Raw genomic sequence first — 19,268 nt, forward strand, 5'->3', positions numbered from 1 at the left:
CACATCTACTCAGAATCAGAAACCAGATTTATTAGACAATTAAGTATTTCCTATGAGTTCCCATTTTCTTGTTTTCCTTATAATTCTGAATTTCAATAGATATAATATATAGTATGAAAAACTTATTAAAATCCTTTTCTTGCTGAAGAAACTAAACTTACTTGGAGAAAATTTAAATACTTGATTTTGCTAAAATAAGATTACACTTCATTTTTCTATCTTTATATTTATTTTTCACATGTCACAAGATACGAGAATAGTCAGGATAATTTGACAATAAAAGTTGAAGACATAGGTACTGTTGATTACAATACAGGGAACAAAAGACAGAAAATACCTTTGTAAATGTGAGATCAAATTCTATAAAAATAATTGTAAGTGAATACACGAAAACACTTTAAATCAGAGTAATTATTCAAATTGTGGCTTAAAAAATCCAGGCAAATAATTTACCCACTGTCATATTTTCATTAATGCTTAAAAGGAGTTATTATCTATCTTACACTAGTGAAAAGCATATGTAAGTAATGATTGTAAAAAAAAGAATGCTAAATAATGAGTATTAATTATACTTTTGCTGGATTTCAGCACCAAATCTATTACAGATAGAGCATACTGTATTTTATTTCCAGTGATGTCTAGCAAGTAAATTCATTATTTATCTTGTTTACAGGATTACGCATGACTAAGACCATTGTATAAAATATAGAAATAATCAAAGATGATAAATAACTTAGATATCTTTAGAGTTTGGGTCTCCAGGAAGCAGACTCTGTAATGGAGACTCGTATGCAGGGTCAAAACCTAAGGAAGAGAAAGGAAGAGAGAAAAGAAAGAATAAATTGGCAAGGGAAAAAGGTGGGTTGCATTTCAGTCTCAACAAAGTGTCTGATCCCACATGAACCACTGAGTCTGGAACAACTCCTTAGAAGCATTTACTCTGTGGTGATGGGTCTAGGCCTATATACCCCTGTATCCACCAGTCATGGGATATATTTGAAAGGGCAAGATGAGTGATATGATTTCCTTCAGCTAAGAGCAATTTCCAAAGATGGCTAACAACTGTCAGCATTTCCCACAGCGGAGGAAATATATTTTTCAGTCTTGATGGGAGCTCTGGGCTGAAAATCACAGCATCCACTACAATATTGTAAAGGCCTTATTTGAAAAACCAACAAAAATTGTGGTTACCATTTGAAAAAAGGAGGATGATCAAATGAAGTGAGTGATAGAAATAGGAAGTTTGAAATTACAGCATCTAGCTTAAGGAAGGAGATAGAGAAAAACACAAGAAAAATGTTACGCTTCTGAAAAACCTAATGTATTCTGCTGCATTCTGGTTGAGATTGACTAGAATCAGAAAGCATGACTAAAGTTATATAACTGTATTCATGAAGTAAGTTATTGAAATTATTAATGATGACATTTGGTAAAAGTTAAGAAACTTTAAGTAACATTATTTTGTCGCTGTGATCTGTAGCTTCTGGATTATAAGCCAGCGAGAATGCTGAAAATATATAGGAATAAGAATATACGTATATGAAGCCGTTGATAGAATCTATTAGGTTTAGACATTTCTCTGTGTATCTAGTCTTTCTGAACATACTGAATATGATTATACAGGGGTTTTATCTTTGAAAAGTTCAAACACACACCTAATCTTAAGGTTCGTGTCCATAGTAACCCTCTATGTGGGCACTTCTATTTTCTTTGCAAACACAAAAAATATATAAAGCATCATATTTAACTAGATTACATTTATATATATTTACAATGGTCCTTGTTTGGGGAAGAAAACACAAATCATGTGGCCTAAAATTAGCATACATTTTCCTGAATCTCAATAGCGAACGGTCTTGCTATTTTATATGTCAACTCTTCTTATAACAATAACTTTTTGAAAAACCAAATGCTCAGTTGTTGAATTGGGTCCAAGCAATGATGAAGCTAATAGATTTAAAGTGAAATTATAGTCATATACAACTGCCCCTGTTAATTAACATAATATCCATTTAGAAACATCTTGTAGTTTACCTTGTGCGATCATCTCATTTATCATAACCACAAGTTAATTGAAGAACCAGGACTAGAATGTAAGTGTCTTGACATATATAAGCAATGTGAAATAAAGGTTTAATAAACATTTTAAAAGATATATTTCTCAGACATATGCTATAAGGTTATTTCCATTAAGCAATATGGAATGTACTAATGTAGAACAATTTTCTTATTTTATACCTGAATCATGTCACCTACAATTTTAACAGATAGGTAATTTATTATTGATCAAGATAAAATACAAGTTTAGCTGTATATTTTGAAACATATACATTTAGAAATATTTTATAAGACAACGTATTTTATTACCAAATGTATATTTTCTATAATTCATGTATGTTCCCAGTCAATTTACCTGAACTACTAATGCACCAGCATTACAAACATAGTACTTTTCCAAGTTCTGTTTTTAAATTATTCTTTAGAAATAATTTGAAGATCAGTCAGGAGTGGAAACAATTGGAGGATGCTAAATACTGTCTTTGGAAAGAAAGACGTATACTATAGCAACCACACAGAGTAAGAGCTAAATAAAAAGGAAGTTTTCACAGTTTTATGCTGGGCTATCGTCCAACAAGATGGGAATTGTGATATCTTTTCTGTTGATATTCCCTCTTCGTTTCTGAGCACATTTGTTTTGTTCTTTCATGATAATGGTTATGGATAGTATTAGGACAACAGAACCTATGTTAACTCCTTCCAGTTTGTACCTTTAAAGTATTTGTGACATTGCAATCAGTTTCCAGAAAAATTTAAGAATTTAAAGATATATATAAAATCTCCAAAACTTTTTTTTTTTTTGCTTTTGGAACATATATAAATAAATATCTCATTTTTTACAAACTGGCACACAATATAATAAATCTACTAAACTGTTTCTTAACTGTCTTTATAAAACACTATATAAATGCAGAGCTTTCTGACAAAGATCAAATACATGTATAGATAATAAAAAACAGAATAAGGAAAGAAACAGAATAAGGGCCATCGTTCTTCCATGAATAAATTTTAAAATGTCTTTATTTTTATAATATTTATAGTATGCAAATAATGTGAATATATTTATCTAGGTTTGAATATAATATATTTACTTTTCTTAAAGAGTATCACTGTAAAAGGGAATAAACATTCAATGTAAGTTACTAGATGTACAGTGTGATCCTTACTTTTAGTTTTACAAGAAGAGAATACTGAACTTTTAAATTATGGAATAAATTTTGTCCATTATCCTTTGATACTGAAGAAGAAGTTAACATATCTTTCCTGAGTTTATTTATAGAAGCTCTCTAATGTCTATTTCTACATTTACTTTCCTAACACTTAAGCTTGCCAGTTTGGTTTCCCTCACTTTTTAGGCTCTTGTGCAAGATTATTCAGTAAGTACATTTTCCCCTTTCAATTAGTGCCTGATTCTAAACACGAGTACTTTTTGTTGTTGTGTGAGACTGAGATAAAATTAATTTCGCTGTAATTTTAGGTTCTGAGTTTGTAAATAAGCTCTTATTTTCAAAGACCTATAGGGTTCCATCCTATTAAAACAAATAAGTAGATATTTAAATACATAAATATATAAATAAGAACAGGCAGAAGAAGAAGCCCTGATTGAGCTACGTTTAAGGAAGCACCACAGCAGAGCTCTGAGTTAGACACGTAGGATCTGTTGACTACCACTTACAGTCCTGGAAAACTGGGGCAGCACACTTAATTGATTATTTATTTAATTTTCTTGTATATACAAATTATTGTTGAAAGGAAGTGCTATAAAATAATGAACAATTCTAATTAAAATACCTAGCACTGTGTTTGACAAATGTAGGCACTTGAACATATTTGTTGCTGTTATTGTTTTGTCATTGCTACCATTTTGATAGCTTTTTAAAATATTTCTGACAATTGCCAGACTTTTCTTGACTTATCTTACAAAAAAGTAATTAATCAGAAAAATCTTTTGAAGGCATATCTTGAAAGAAGATGCCATAAACTAATCCAATCTATTTTTGACAAAATATATTTTGTATTCGACAAAAGTGAAAATGAAGGTATTCCAATTACTGAGTTCACTGTTCCTCTGACACTTCAAAAAATGCTTTATAAGTATTAGCTGGTATTTTTTTTAAATAAAACTTCTAATCTTCAGTCCTTTTCAATCCCCATTATAGATTGTTAAGAGGATTGCCTGAAGTCAAAAGACTTACAAATCTATATTAAATCTAGAAATATTAAATATATAATATCTATATTAATGCACAAATCCCTATAGCAAAAAGCAAAGTGATTATAAAAAAATTAGCTGGAAACATTATTTAGAGAGTTTTCCTAGGTTATCAGTGGGCATGAACATATGCTGATTTTTCCAAGAATATTTTTCGATATGAGTCTGTCATTCTCTTTTAGTAACCTGCTTGGAGGGAAGATCAGAAGGCACAACAGAAAGACTTGAATGTAGTTACAACTCAGAAAAAAGCCCTGGCTCTTGTGCTTCCTGTTTGATTCTGTAAATCCAAGAAGGGACTTAAAAAAACATAATGACTTATGGGATCAGACTGCAAGGAAATGAATTAAATAAAATTCATATTTCTTTTTGATTAAGTGCATGCCTTGTTCCTTTCCTAGCACCTCCCCAAAACAGAAAAGCCCAGGGAAACTTTGTCTAAATTAAACCCAATAAAAGCAGAATCCTAATACAAATATACCCGAGGTTGAATTGCTAGGTTCCTTGTTTTTTGTTGAGACAACTTATATATCATCAGAGGTTTAGATCGTTGACCAGAATACCCCTGGCAAAATGTGAGAGGCAATAACAATTTACATGGTGAGATAACACAAGGAAGCTTAGTTTAATCACCAGCAAGCACAGCCAGCCATTCTTTGAGTAATAAGTATCTCTCTCTCAAGATTTAACTTGGAGAGTAAAATCTAATTACATTTTCATCCTTAACTATATTTCTATTTCCTATCTACACTAAAGACTGCTGCTTTCGGCTCTCTAAATTTTGGTCACATTAGTTTCAAACACTATAGATTTTTTTTCTGCAATATTCACTCATAATCTTTCATTCTATTTGAAATTAAATTTAGATTCCATGAACATTATAGTATGCATTTTATTATTCAAAGAACCTGTGTGCCCACATATGCAGGTAAGTGTATCCATGTGTGGTTCCATTTGTGTGGGGATATTCGTGTTCTCTGTAGGAATGTCTGTTTAATTCATAATTAAAGAATAATACAATCACTACATATGCACATAGCTCAGATAGAACAACAGGGAAGGAGAAGAAGATGGTACATTGATTATCGGTCTAAAAGTCTAATGTTTGGCAGTGTCACTGACAGAAATGAAAAGGTGGCAGAGGCAGTTTTTATAAGAGGCCGGGTGTCTAACACTGTGATTGCTAAGGCTGAATTGACTAGAATATTGCCAAGTGAAGAATGTTTCCCCTTAGTTTCCCTTATGTCCATGTTATGTTAACTTACTCTTCTTTTTTTAAATGTATTCACATAACTTAGGTTCTATACTCAGAAACTAGATAGTTGCTATTTAATATCCAACCACCATTTGATTGGATCAGTTTTTTTTTTTTTTTCTTTTTTTTGGTTTTAAGGAGCAGAAAGTTTAATAGGCAAGAAAGACGGGAGAAGAAAGGAAGAAGCTCCTTTCTACAGAAAAAGAGGGAGGGGGGCTCCAAAGCCGAGAGTGGAGACCCTGATTGGATCACTTCTATAGGTTATCAAAACAATTGTATTATTCTATTGCAATGTAGTAAACATTTGGCTGCTAAAATTATTAGAGTTTTAAAGTTATTAGAATTTTCTATTTTAAAAAGCCAACACTCCTCTTCTGTAACTTATATTCAAGTTTAAAGTTCAATCATTAATATATAATGAAAAAGCAATAGCCTTTTTGAAAATTATTTATTGAAATGTGAATTATTTGCTTTCCATTCTCAGTGGAAATGGATGATTTCTTATTATATGATACTTTATATTATTGATATGATATTTTATATTCCCTTTACACGGAAAAGGTAAAGGGAATACAAAAATTCTTTTAGCTAAATAGCTCTAGTACTTTATACATCTTAGTTTGTTAGATGCACTGGACATTCTCCACTTAGCCAGTCAGATCTACTCTTCACTCTTCCACCTTACTCCATGCCCCAGGAAGCTTATCTTTAGGAAATACACCAACTAAATTCCCTTGCTTTCTGGCTTCTAGTTGGTATGACTGATGGGAAGTACCAGCAGTGGGTTAGTAGCTAATAAACAATACAATTTGAGGTATTTATAAGGCTGGATTTCTCACTGCCTAGCTGTGAGGTGACCACAGTGGAAATCTCTCAAAGGGTCAGGCAGCCCTCTCCTATAGCTATATAGGTGTTATTCCTATCGAGGTATTACAGAGTTCTCCTAAAACTTTTCCCCTTGTCCCTTTACACAGGTAGTAACAGCTTTCCACTAAAATCATATTAGGATGCCTTACCATCTTTTATTGGTTTTTGTAAACCCTGCCAACACACTTTTTTTTTTAATGAAATTCCAATATTAATCTTCTTTGGATCACCCCTTTTGAATATATCCTGTATTTCTTTCCAGGGGGAAGATGATGGATAATTAGGTTAAATTCACTATTTTATTTTTATCTCTAAAATTTTCACTCCAAGACACTTTTTAACAAAAACTTAGGCAGTGGGCTGATTTTAAAGCATTTGATTTTTCCATTTGAGATTCTCAGCTGAGGGCTTCCCATTGGAGATGTCTGAACCCCTTTTTATATTAGGATTCAGGTTATTGTAGGGGCAAAGGAGAGCAGTGGAAACCAAATAGGAACTCTAAGACTGATAGACAAGTTTAGGCAAATATAGCTTTTTGTCATTCTTTCATGACTTAAAAGACAAAAGCATTTAATGTTATCATCCTCATCATTAAATGTGGCTCACACCAGTTAGAATGGCAATCATTAAAAAGTCAGGAAAAAACAGATGCTGAAGAGGATGTGGAGAAATAGGAATGCTTTTACATTGTTTGTGGGAGTGTAAATTAGTTCAACCATTATGGAAGACAGTTTGGCAATTCCTCAAGGATCTAGAACTAGAAATACCATTTGACCCAGCAATCCCATTACTGGGTACGTACCCAAAGGATTATAAATCACTCTACCATGAAGACGCATGCACACGTATGTTTATTGAGGCACTATTCACAATAGCAAAGACTTGGAACCAACCCAAATGCCCATCAATGTTAGACTGGACAAAGAAAATGTGACACATATATACCATGGAATAATATGCAGCCATAAACAAGAGTGAGTTCATGTCTTTTGCAGGGACATGGATGAAGCTGGAAACCATCATTCTCAGCAAACTAACACAGGAACAGGAAACCAAACAACACATGTTCTCACTCACAAGTGGGAGTTGAACAATGAGAACATATGGGTACAGGGAGGGGAACATCACACACCAGGACCTGTCAGGGGATGGGGGATAAGGGGAGGGACAGCATTAGAAGAAATACCTAATGTAGATGATGGGTTGATGGGTGCAGCAAACCACTATGGCACATGTGTACCTATGTTACAAACCTTCACGTTTTGCATATGTAACTCAGAACTTAAAGTATAATTTAAAAAATAATAGAAGTGTTTAACAGACCATGACACTCTCCCTTCCTATTTCTTTAAGACTAGTTTTCCTTCTCATTGATAAGTTTTCAGCATTTCATCCCCCAATCCCCTAACAGTTTGCAATGGCACTAACAAAAGTTTGAATTTAACAGTAATTTTATTGCTTACAGATGTAGATCATTTTCTTATCCAAAGACGTGTAAAAACCCCTGGGTCAGAAATCACAAATTAAGAAAGAAAAAAAATACTGAGGACCAACTATTAATATATAAGTTAGACAAAATATATAAGTAACAAGTCAGGAAAAGGATTTAGTTTTCTCTTGAAGTTCAGGGAAACAAATCCAAGTGTGCGTCAGCCAAAATAAAAAATAAATACATGAGAGCTGAGGGAGAGTTTTAAAATCCAGAATGATCAGTTTAAAGTACAGCATATTCACATAGGCTTGTTACATAAAATCAATTATTATTATCATTATTATCGTTATCATTATTTTGCCCACAATTAAGCCTAACAATCACATAAGTGACATTATAGTGTGGTTCTTTTAATTCAATCATTTACAGAGATCTCTACCATAAGAATATCAAACTGATTAAACCCAAACCAGGGCAAACCAGTACTTTCAGCTGCAGATAATGTAGAAAAATCAAGGACATGTACCAGTGTAATGACTGTATTCTGGTTCTAATATATTTAAGCTGACTTCAGCCAATACTGAATTTTTACATGTACAAGCTACATTAGTGATTTAAGTTCTACCCTACAATTCTATTAATTTTTATGTTGAGATTTTAGGAATGACTTAATGCAAATGTCCAGAATAAACTGACATTTAAACCTTGTTTTGCTGGTTTGAGTCATCTTTGTAACCCTAAGAAAACTGTCAGTATTTGAACAAGAGTTAAAGCATTAAGGAGGAAATGTCTGAATTAGAGCTTAGTTGTGAAGAATGAAATGAGCTTAAAGAAAGTCTCTATTGCTTTTTGTTACTTTAATCTCTATATAAAAGCTAACATCTTAAAAGTAAATCTATGGAGAATTATCTTGCAAAACATGTTTATTTATGTAAATTGGAAAAATGAGTGAAATATTTGCAGGTTTCACGAGAAGTAAATATATCTCTAGGCATAAAAAACATTAACATCTTTACTGTTTTTTAAATAATATGTCAATCAAAAACTTATAAGTTAAAAAAGAAGAAGAAAAAGCCTGCAGTGCCAAACAGATTAGACACAGTGGGCTAAGAAAAGGAAGATGGATAGAATTGTTCACGGGGCAGATACTCTTCCCCTTTCTCACTAAGAATAAGCAGAGCTGCATTTGTGGAAACTTAACTAAGCAGAAACCTGCAGTGCCTGCTCAGTGCTGCTGACCTGCCAGCTGGAAAGAGCACTGAGTTTAAAGGGTTTAAGCTCTCAAAGAAGCCAAGACTTGGCTGATCATCTTGGGCTCAGCATATTGCGAGGCATATGAACGCTCTCTTCAAAACTGGCAGAGAAAAAGGAAGGAAAATTGAAAATCTAAACACAGTAATCAGTTAAAATTCAGACAATTGTAAGGGTTATGTTTTCTGTGAAGCACTTGGTTATACCCAACACTGATAAATAAGGAAAATAAATGGATTTTCTTTCTGAAGGGAAGAAGAGCAGTATTCCTTTCAATTGCTTCAACTTTTAAGTGTACTGAATTAAAAAACACTATTTGTATCATTTTCCATTTGTTTCATTTTCTGAAATGTGATCTAGTTCTTTTTATCTATCCCTAGAAATTTATTTATATTATTTATTAACATGTTTTATTATTAATTTTAACAAAAGTAAGTACATTTAAATTCATTTTAATAGGATATTCACTATTATAATGAATAAACTTCAAAGGCATGATTTTCAAAAGGAATATGTGGAATAGCCCACAAGTTACAATGGCATATTCATTATGCTTACATTTTTAAAAGAAAAAAATAATTGGCTTAGCTCCAGTAGAGCTAAAAACGATATTAATTTCTGTTGTACTTTGTTTTTTTTTTAACATTTCTGTTTGTGCTATATATGCCATATAAAGATAACACAACACCCCTCACTCCTGGGAATGTAAAATCATGTTGCCAACAACATTCTAAAATGACATACTTCCAATTTATTGCGTCAATACTGAAAACATTACGAAAGATAGTCAAAGTTCACCACTCCTGGGCACATCACAGGCCATGGGCCTGAAGAGAAGATACTTCCCACGCATCTGCAATCAGCATTTTTACTGATGTCACTTGACATTGCTGAGCTAGAGGTTGAGATTGAATACTTATCAGTTATATTACTGACAAGTATTTGAGTTGTATATTTAGCCAAGTTGTAATAAATAGTTCTTTGCATTATATTTCAATTGACATTTCTTTTTCGTTTTCTTTCTTTTTTTTCTTTTTGAGACAGAGTCTTGCTCTGTCCCTGGGCTGAGTGCAGTGGCACGATCTCGGCTCACTGCAACCTCCACTTCCCAGGTTCAAGCAATTCTCTTGCCTCAGTATCCTGAATATCTGGGACTACAGGTGCACACCACCACGCCCAGCTAATTTTTGTATTTTTAGTAGAGACGGGGTTTCATCATGTTGGCCAGGATGGTCTCGAGCTCTTGACATCATGATCCGCCCGCTTCACCCTCCCAAAGTGCTGGGATTACAGGTGTGAACCACCATGCCCGGCCTCAATTTGCATTTCTAAGTGATAACTGAAGTCCAGTTTCAAGGCAGGCATTTCAGAAATACATGAGACTAAAATACATAGATAATTCTAGATTCAATTCTAGTTTCAAAAAATACATACGAATATTAAGAAACTTGCAGTAAAGTTTTAATTTAAAAGAAATACATTTTATATTTACTTTATTTACTGTTAAGTCGTGCTTGCCCTTAGCTTATCTCTTTAAACCTACTCTATTTCATTTTTGGATTAAACCTAATTCGTGTTTTAAAATATGACACTAATTATTCTATAAATCAGAGCAGAATATAATATTCTATAAAATGTTTACTATGTGTAGTGAATTAACTACTGTCAGTAAGGCAGAAAAATATTTTTAAAAGAATGTAGACATTCTTTACTGCTAATACAAATCGAACAGAAAAGAAAGGGTAGGATTTTTTGCCTACCCCAACTAGTAAATCATGCGCTACTTTAAATGGCTCCTCTGCTCAAAAAGATAATATCCTTTTCTAAGAGGGAGGGTTTCTTTCCAAAATGATCTTGCTCATAATCTTTCAGTTAAGTTGTTTTCATTGTGCCCAATGGAAGTTTTAACAACTGTTTATGGGTGTCAGAATTCCTTGAGAGTTCTGTTAGACTCTTTACTTTCCAAGCAATAGTACACAGGCAACATTCTATCAGTAATAAAAGTTGATCTGCCAAGTTTTAATGCTGTGACTCAAACAACAGAGGCAGTTTGGTGGGAAAGAAAGCTGCCTGTTACTTGAGGGTGTTTGGTTTATCGACAATATGGCTGAAGGTGTTTGGCATGATACATTCTTTCTTCATCATACTTGTAGCCTTATGTCAGAATGTATATGGTCACCTGGAGTCAATCTGCTGAGTTCTGTTTCCCTTTTAACAGCAAAAGGAAAACTATACTTAGGGAATAACAGTAAAGAATAGTAAAGAGAGTTTTTACACATTGATTTTCTATGCAACTGTAATTAGAGATAATAATGAATGCTAGCTGCTTGTTTATATGCAGAAGTAAATTCCTTCTTTCAGTGGTATAGAGGGAAAAAAATCAGTCATTCTAAAAAAGATGTTATCTCATATGAAATCTACTTGCTCAAACTAAGAAATAAAGCACTGACACAGGGCAAGTGAAGGGATTTCTTTTCAGTCTGAAATGACTGTCTTAACTTGACTATAAATCTCCCTCACACAATGCCTGGGGTCTTGCTTGCAGGGATGTAATGAAGTTACACTGCCTGAATGAAAATTTAAAAAACAAATTAGGGCAGGGGACCTTGCCAGCTATCCATGATTTGTGGCAGTGCTTATCAGTAGCTGGTATGGGGTGATTCATCGTGAGAACACCAAATCTCTTTGTCCCAGGCCACCATGTTTCACTCTAGTGTCAATATATCAGAGGAAATGAATGCTAAGCTCTAACAGTCATAGTGTTGGACATGTTTGTAACACACACAAAGAGAAATTTACAGCTGGGAAAAACTAGGACACATACCCTAGCGACTTGGTTCATGGAGTTCCTGCCTTCTGACTGATTCAGTAGCAGCAATACTCCTTTAACGTGACAACCTCAGTAATCTTAAGAACGTCTTCTACATGGCTGTATATATGAAATTAACACTATGAAAGGCATCAGTATATAAGATTGCTCTCTGGTATCTGTTTAAACTAGAGTTCCTGAAGATTCAAGTCTTATCCTTAAAAAAAGTTACATAGTAAGAACTCATGAACCACAATGTGAATAATTTTTGTGACAGCTCACACCAGGATAACCCTTACTACTATCTCCAAATAAAGATAATACAATGTTTTATATATGTTATATGTTATTTTTTATATTAATATTATTAATAGGTTTTGGAGAATTTGTTTTATATGAGTCTATGGAGATTAAAAAAAAAAAACAACCTATTGCTAGGTACCCAAAGTAGTGTAGAATTTCACTGTTAATTTAAGATCATTCTTATCAATACTTTAAACTCTTTGCTAGTCCAGTTAAAATTAATTAATATAAAACTAATTTTCTATTTCATGAAAAAGTATTAGAGTTATAAGACTGCAAATTTTATCCACAACCTCCTATATATCCCAGTTATATATTGTATACCCATAAGATTTTTCACACCCACGTGTGCTGAATTAGATTCCAATATTTAAAAACTAGAATTAGAAAAGTCTTACAATCAGCTAAGAAAAAAAAAGGAAACATATCCAAATAGTAAAATCAATGTTAATGCCAAACAGTGGGTAGTAGAGAAAGTGATCCTAAACACTGAGAAAACAAAGCAAATGCGATCTATGGGACAATTGATCCTATTTTCAAAACCAGGAAAGCCTGTTTCTTGATCCTGCTCAGAAAGAGCATGTACATAGCAGATATAACTTCGTCTTCACTCAAGTCATGCCCCTATGTAATCTCCAGATTCCTTTTCAATACAGTGACAGAATTCTCTGAACATTAACATCTGAATAATATCACCATCACTTGTTTGCTTCAAATAGTGGCTAAAAAGAGATCATCTTAGAAGACTTCCTTGAACCATTCTTGTGGCCCAGATATCTTTAAAAGCCTCTATGGAAATTGCTAGTCACAGTTTCTTAGGTTTACATTTCATTTTACAAGTGCACATGGAAATATATGCAGTAAATTTGGATGCAATTCCAGTTTTAAGTATGACCTGTATCAATTGTCATAACCAGGTTCAATTTTGGTTAACATTTCTGATATTTATATGAAATATACATTTTACATTCTATTGGGTTGGGGATAGATAATCTAGATATGGTTATCCAGGGTCTATTATAGATTTGTGTCTTTGTGCAGAAAGAACAATTAACTTTTAAAAATATATTTTTTAAACTTGCCATAAGATGTTATTCTATTACTAGCCACATTTGGTTCATAGGTTTGTTGTTATTTTTATTTTAATGGCAAAAATAAAGCCCCATAACCGACAAGTTGAGACCAAAGCAATCAATTTCCATCTAACTAAATATTTATCGGCTTCCCTATTTCTGTTAAATGTCACCCCCACTCAGGGGCAAAGTCATAATGCTATCCTTGGCTCCTTCCCATCCTTTATCTTCAGCCTCTCCTTCATACATTATAGTTAAGAATTCCTTACGTTATATGTATATCCTTTCCTTTTCTATCTCCACTATGCTTATCTATATATAAAAACCTCATTTCTGAATTAGTGCAACAATCTTGTATTTGTGCTCATTTACTTCATTTATTTACTCTATAGGTGGCTATACAACTACCTGTTTAATCTTCCTAAAATATCATGCAACTAACCTACTCAAAATTTCAGATAATAGTTGCTATGGTTTGAATAGTTTTGTCTTCTTTAAACTTAATTACCAACACAACAGTATTGTAAGGTGGGGCCTTTTGGGAGGCCTGTAGACCATGAAGGCTTCAGCCTCACGAATAGATTAAATGTCACTATAGCAAGAGCTTGCAGGAGTGTCTTCCCTGTCTTTTGCTATTCTGCCATGTGAAGAAACAGAGTTGCTCTTTTGCTCTTTCACAAGTGAGGACACAGCAAAAGGCTGTCATCAGATGGCAAAACCTTGATCTCGGACTTCTCAGCTTCCCGAACAGTGAGAGAATACATTTATGTTCTTTATAACTCACCCAGTCTGTGGTTCCATTATAGCAGCACAAATGGACTGAGACAGATACCTCACTGAATGAGTATCCAGGCTATATCCAAAAATGTTTGTCCCTTAATCATGTCATAAGCTGCAGTCCATAAGTTTTGATTTGTGCATTTAATGCATACTAAGAAACCAGTGGTCCCTGCACTATTTTTAACACTTTATAACCTTTGATTATTTATTTAGCGATTGTGGTTAAAAGGGGCTTCAGGATCCTGGTCATGTTCTGTTTTCTTACAAGAGTGGTGGTTATATAATTTGTTCTCACTTTACCCCGAGCTGTACATAAAGATGTATATTTATGATTGTGGACTTTTCTGTGCTGAGTTATATTTCAATTTTAAAAGTAGTTTATTTGAAAAAGCAAAGTAAATTGTTAGGGAATAGAAATTCACTATCACCTTGGGTTGCAGAGAGGTTAGAATGTAAAGTGATGTTCCAGGTAACCATCTTGCTACACAAAGCAGGAAACCTCATGAGGATAAAAAGCAGAATCTAAAAGTTTAGAGAAGAAGGGAACATGAAGGTTAATCTACAAATCATGTCATTTAATTAACTTCAGAGTACAAAGTACAGGGTTCTATGCTATAACTGTAAAAGTATAAAACTATATGCTATTATGGTAAACATTTTATATGTATTTTCTTACTATAATATCGTTTATAAGTACTACTTAATTTTCAAATAGAACAGTACTTTATAGTTATCTTTTTGATGTTGATTCTTACCTTAATCTCACTATGATCAGATAAAAGGCTGATATTATCAAAACCTAAAAGTTTGTTGAGGTTTACTTTGTAGAACAGCATATAATTGCACAAGTAGAAGTTGAAACAAATATGTGTTGTGGAATTATTCTGTACAACATTTTATATATGTCAATTAAATCCTATAGTTAGGTAATTGTGCTTTTCAAATTTATATCCTTCCTGATATTTAATTCAATCTGAAACTTTAGAGTTGTAATGAATTCATTACAGGAATAGAAAAAAAATTGTATTAATTTTTAGTTCTAAAATGAGTTTCATTATTTTATATAGCTTCCAGGTTTCTGCCAACATTTGCCATTTTGTCATTAAAACACTTCAAATAGTTGCTGTCCTTTTAAAATTAAAGTAGGACTATTCTGATTTCTAATATTTGGGGGATATATTTTTGTCACCTGTTCTTTCTTTTGATTGTTAGTAATTTCTTGCTGTTTTCATTGCAAGTTATTTTGATTGGATTTTTTATTAAGTATGATAATTTAGTATAAAAAGTAGAGATAATGTGAGGAATTACATAATTTTAAATTTGTCCAGATTTTGCTTCCAGCTATCAGTTAGGTCAGCACAAATCAACTTAAACCAGGGTTTCTACAGCTCAAGACTATTTGATATTTTGGACTTGATAATTCTTGGTTGTGAAGAGTTGTCCATTGTAGGATGCTTAGCAGAATTCTTTGCCACCCATCAGATGCCTGCAGCATTCCCCCAAATTGAGACAATCACAAATACCTATACATAGCTATATGTTCCCTGCAGCGGGACGAGGTGTTCTGGTGGTGTTTAAGAATAACTGCTTTAACATGTCAGGAACTGAATTAATTTAAATTTTGTTTAGGCCGAGTGCAGTGGCTCACGCCTGTAATCCCAGCACATTGGGAGGCCCGAGGCGGGTGGATCACCTGAGGTCAGGAGTTTGAGACCAGTCTGGCCAACATGGTGAAACCCTGTCTCTACTAAAAATACAAAAGAAAATTAGCCAGGCATAGTGGTGGGTGCCAGTATTCCCAGCTACTTGGGAGGCTGAGGCAGAAGAATCACTTGAAACCGGGAGGTGGAGGTTGCAGCGAGCTGAGATCGTGCCATTGCACTCCAGCCTGGGCAACAAGAATGAAATTCTGTCTCAAAAAAAAAAAAAAAAGATAAATATAGTTTAGTTTTCATGATAGTTATTTTTTTTTTTCTGGTGTGATCTTACTCATAGGCTTTAGATTTTACTTTTTTCAAATGGAACCAGAAATATTTATCAGACACTCATTTTTAGTCCCAAACCCTGAGATGGACAGCTGCACTTCTAAGCCTCTCAACTGCCTCTTATTGCTCAGATTCTCAGCTTCCCATTCTCTGTTTTTACTTGAAAAATACCTTAGAGGAAAGTAATGCCAAATGTCAGATTCACCTTCCAGAAGTTTTTTTTTTTTTGAGCATAATTAACTCCCCAATCCTTTTAAACAGATATTGTAGATATGTTCTTCAGTTATCTAGGTTGTGTTCAGGTAGCGGGTTGGTAAAAAGCAAGCGAGTCTGCTATTGTCAGAGTGAAATCTTTCCTTGACCAACTGTTTAAAACATTTTGTAGGATTGTAATCCCTGCCCTTATTGGCTTTGTATGTGTCAGACACCCGTCTCTGAATGAGTCATAGTATCCACAAAAATGAAATGCTCGATTTGGTTTATCCTGAGTTGTATGCCCATATCTAAAGATGCGTATGGAGCCAACCCTACTTCAACTGTAGAGATAAAGTATGGATGATGAGGAGCTTCAGAAAGGAAATCTCAGGGCTGCTATCTTAAAGCAACAGTGAGGAGAGCCACAGTGGGAAAGAAGGAGACAACAGGTGGATAGTAGGAGATGCAAAACAATAGTTTTTACTAAATATGAGTAAAAATAGTTATATTTACAAGTAAATCAATATAAATTATATTTATAATAAGTAAATATAAATTATTAAACATAAATATAAACTGATAAGTAATTGGTGCTCAATAAATGTTACATTTTCTTTTTAAAACTTTTAATTCACATAACATTTTCTTAACGATCACTAAACATTAAAAATAAAAATGCTATATTAAAATTTTGATATATTAACTGAATCCAATGTTTAAGGAATATCACTCAATGAAACTAAGATAATTTAGAAAAAAAAAAAAACTAGTTTTAAAGATACAAATACTTGCTCACAAATGTGGTTGAATCATTTTAACTTATAGTCAGAAAGTATTTTTCATATCTTATGCACTGGTTATGGCTGGTAGATTTTAATATGTTTATCTCCTATTTCTGGGGCAGAAAAAGGGAAATAAATCTAATAACCTAACAACTAAGTCCCTTTGAATGCAATTTTTTTTTGAAACAGTGTATCTCTCCATAGCCAAGGCTAGAGTGCAGTGGCATGGTCATGGCTCAATGAACTCGACTTCTTGACTTCCTGAGCTCAAGTAATCCTCCTCCTTCATCCTCCTAAGTAGCTGAGACCACAGGAACACACCACCACAATTGGTTAATTCTTTAAAATATTTTTGTAGACACAGGGTCTTGCTGTGTTGCCAGGCTGGTCACAAACTCCTGGGCTCAAGAAATTCACCCTTCTTGGTTTCCCAAAGTTCTAAAACTATAGGCATGAGACACTGTGCCTAGCTTGTATATATATTTTTGAGAGCTAGGTAAGTCGATACGAGGTATCTTCAAAGCAATCATTTTTTCTAAATTGTCAGAAAATGCATTTATGATTAGTTATCTTGAATGGTGATTAATGATTTTCAGATACTCATGCTTTATCCTATCTAATGAACCCTACTATTTTCACTATTTCATATACATGATTCAAACATGCGCACACACACAAATTTTTGTTTTTACTATTTAATATCATATACAGAGCAATATATTATTTTCATTCTTCTGGCATTCAGGCATTGACAGGCTGATTCCCCACCACTTCTATAGACATCTATGCTAGTGAAACCAAAATCAATTTCTACCCAGAATAGTCCAATCATCTTATTTCATGAATGGGAACAGACTATCTCTCATCTATATTCATTTGTCCCAAAACTTTACCAAGAAATCATATACCTGTGGAACAAATTGATCACAACTTATTACACAGAATGCAATTAAAGCTGCATTTTGTAATTCTAAATTTTGGGGTGTGTGTGTGTGTACATGTGTGTATGTGTACATGTATGTGTGGACCAAGTGAGAGAGGAAATGAGGAAATTTGGATGGTAATGTTTTGTGTAAAAAAAGTGCAAAAGGGCAGCGTTATTATACGGACCTTTAGTACATAGCACTATTAAACTTGACATATATAACATATTTGTTTCTTTAAGTAGGCAATAAATGGATCAGTAATGACCTGAACAATTATTGAATGTAATTTGGTAAGAAATTCACCAGGGATAAAAAGACCCCAAGAGAATTCTCCAAACCTAGAGTAGGCAAAGTAGAAGGATTGAGCTGCCATTGCAGATTAAAAGGTTTTTTGTGATTCCATTAGCAATATAATTGGAGCAGAGGGAAATGTGTAGAAGAGTAAGTATGGATGGTTAACTTTTAGCTTTAGCTGACTTCAGGAAATAAAAAGGAAAAGCCATTATTGCTTGGTTATAACTTAAAATACATCATTGCTGTTGAGAAATACAAGTGCTTTCTATCGTGCAGAGAAATTTCATAGAAAACATGCATATATTTTCAATGTATTTTCTATCACTCTAATAGTCAACAAAGTGCCACAGTTCTTCAAGAAAAGATCAGTTCTGTGATGAGATAGTTAAACTCTGTTCTAAAGGATTTTTTTTTTTTTTTTGTCTAATGCAAATGGAAAGAGAAACCCCAAAAAAGTGCACTTAAAAGGACTTACACTAGCCCATGTCTCTTTCTGAAAGGGAAAAGTAAAGCTTGCAAATATACACCTAAGAAGAAAGGAAAGGAGGACAACTTTGATTCCTGACATGATGGCAATTACTCTTTCTTCTAGCTACTTCTGTCAAAACTTACCCTAGAGAAAGGAGAGATAGAAGAATGGTATCCAGTGTATCAACAACATCAAAAGGAATGAGACCCAGTGAGATATAAGGTGTTTTTTTCTTTTTTAAGTATGTGTGTGTTGTGGTTCTTTGTAGCCTGGATGGAGGCCTAATTAGGCTAGCCACAGTGGAGAGAGTGACAAATATGAAAAATTGTTTGGAGTTTGTTATTTCTGCTCATATTCTACCCTTCCTACCACCACTACCACCTTAGAATAGTCATTAGCTGCTCTCTTCCACTGAGGTCAGTAGTTGACATCAGAATGCCACAAAAAACCTCTTGTGTGAGGTCAAAAAAAAAAAACAGGTGAGAAATAATTGATTTTCTATTTTTCATATAACTTTTCTATTAATTTTTTCTGATTGATATTCTAAGAGTATTGCCTTCTCCTAAAACAGTGCTTC

The sequence above is a fragment of the Colobus angolensis genome, unplaced genomic scaffold (genome assembly GCF_000951035.1).
Source record: "Colobus angolensis palliatus isolate OR3802 unplaced genomic scaffold, Cang.pa_1.0 Scaffold409, whole genome shotgun sequence".
In the NCBI taxonomy this organism is placed as follows: domain Eukaryota; kingdom Metazoa; phylum Chordata; class Mammalia; order Primates; family Cercopithecidae; genus Colobus; species Colobus angolensis.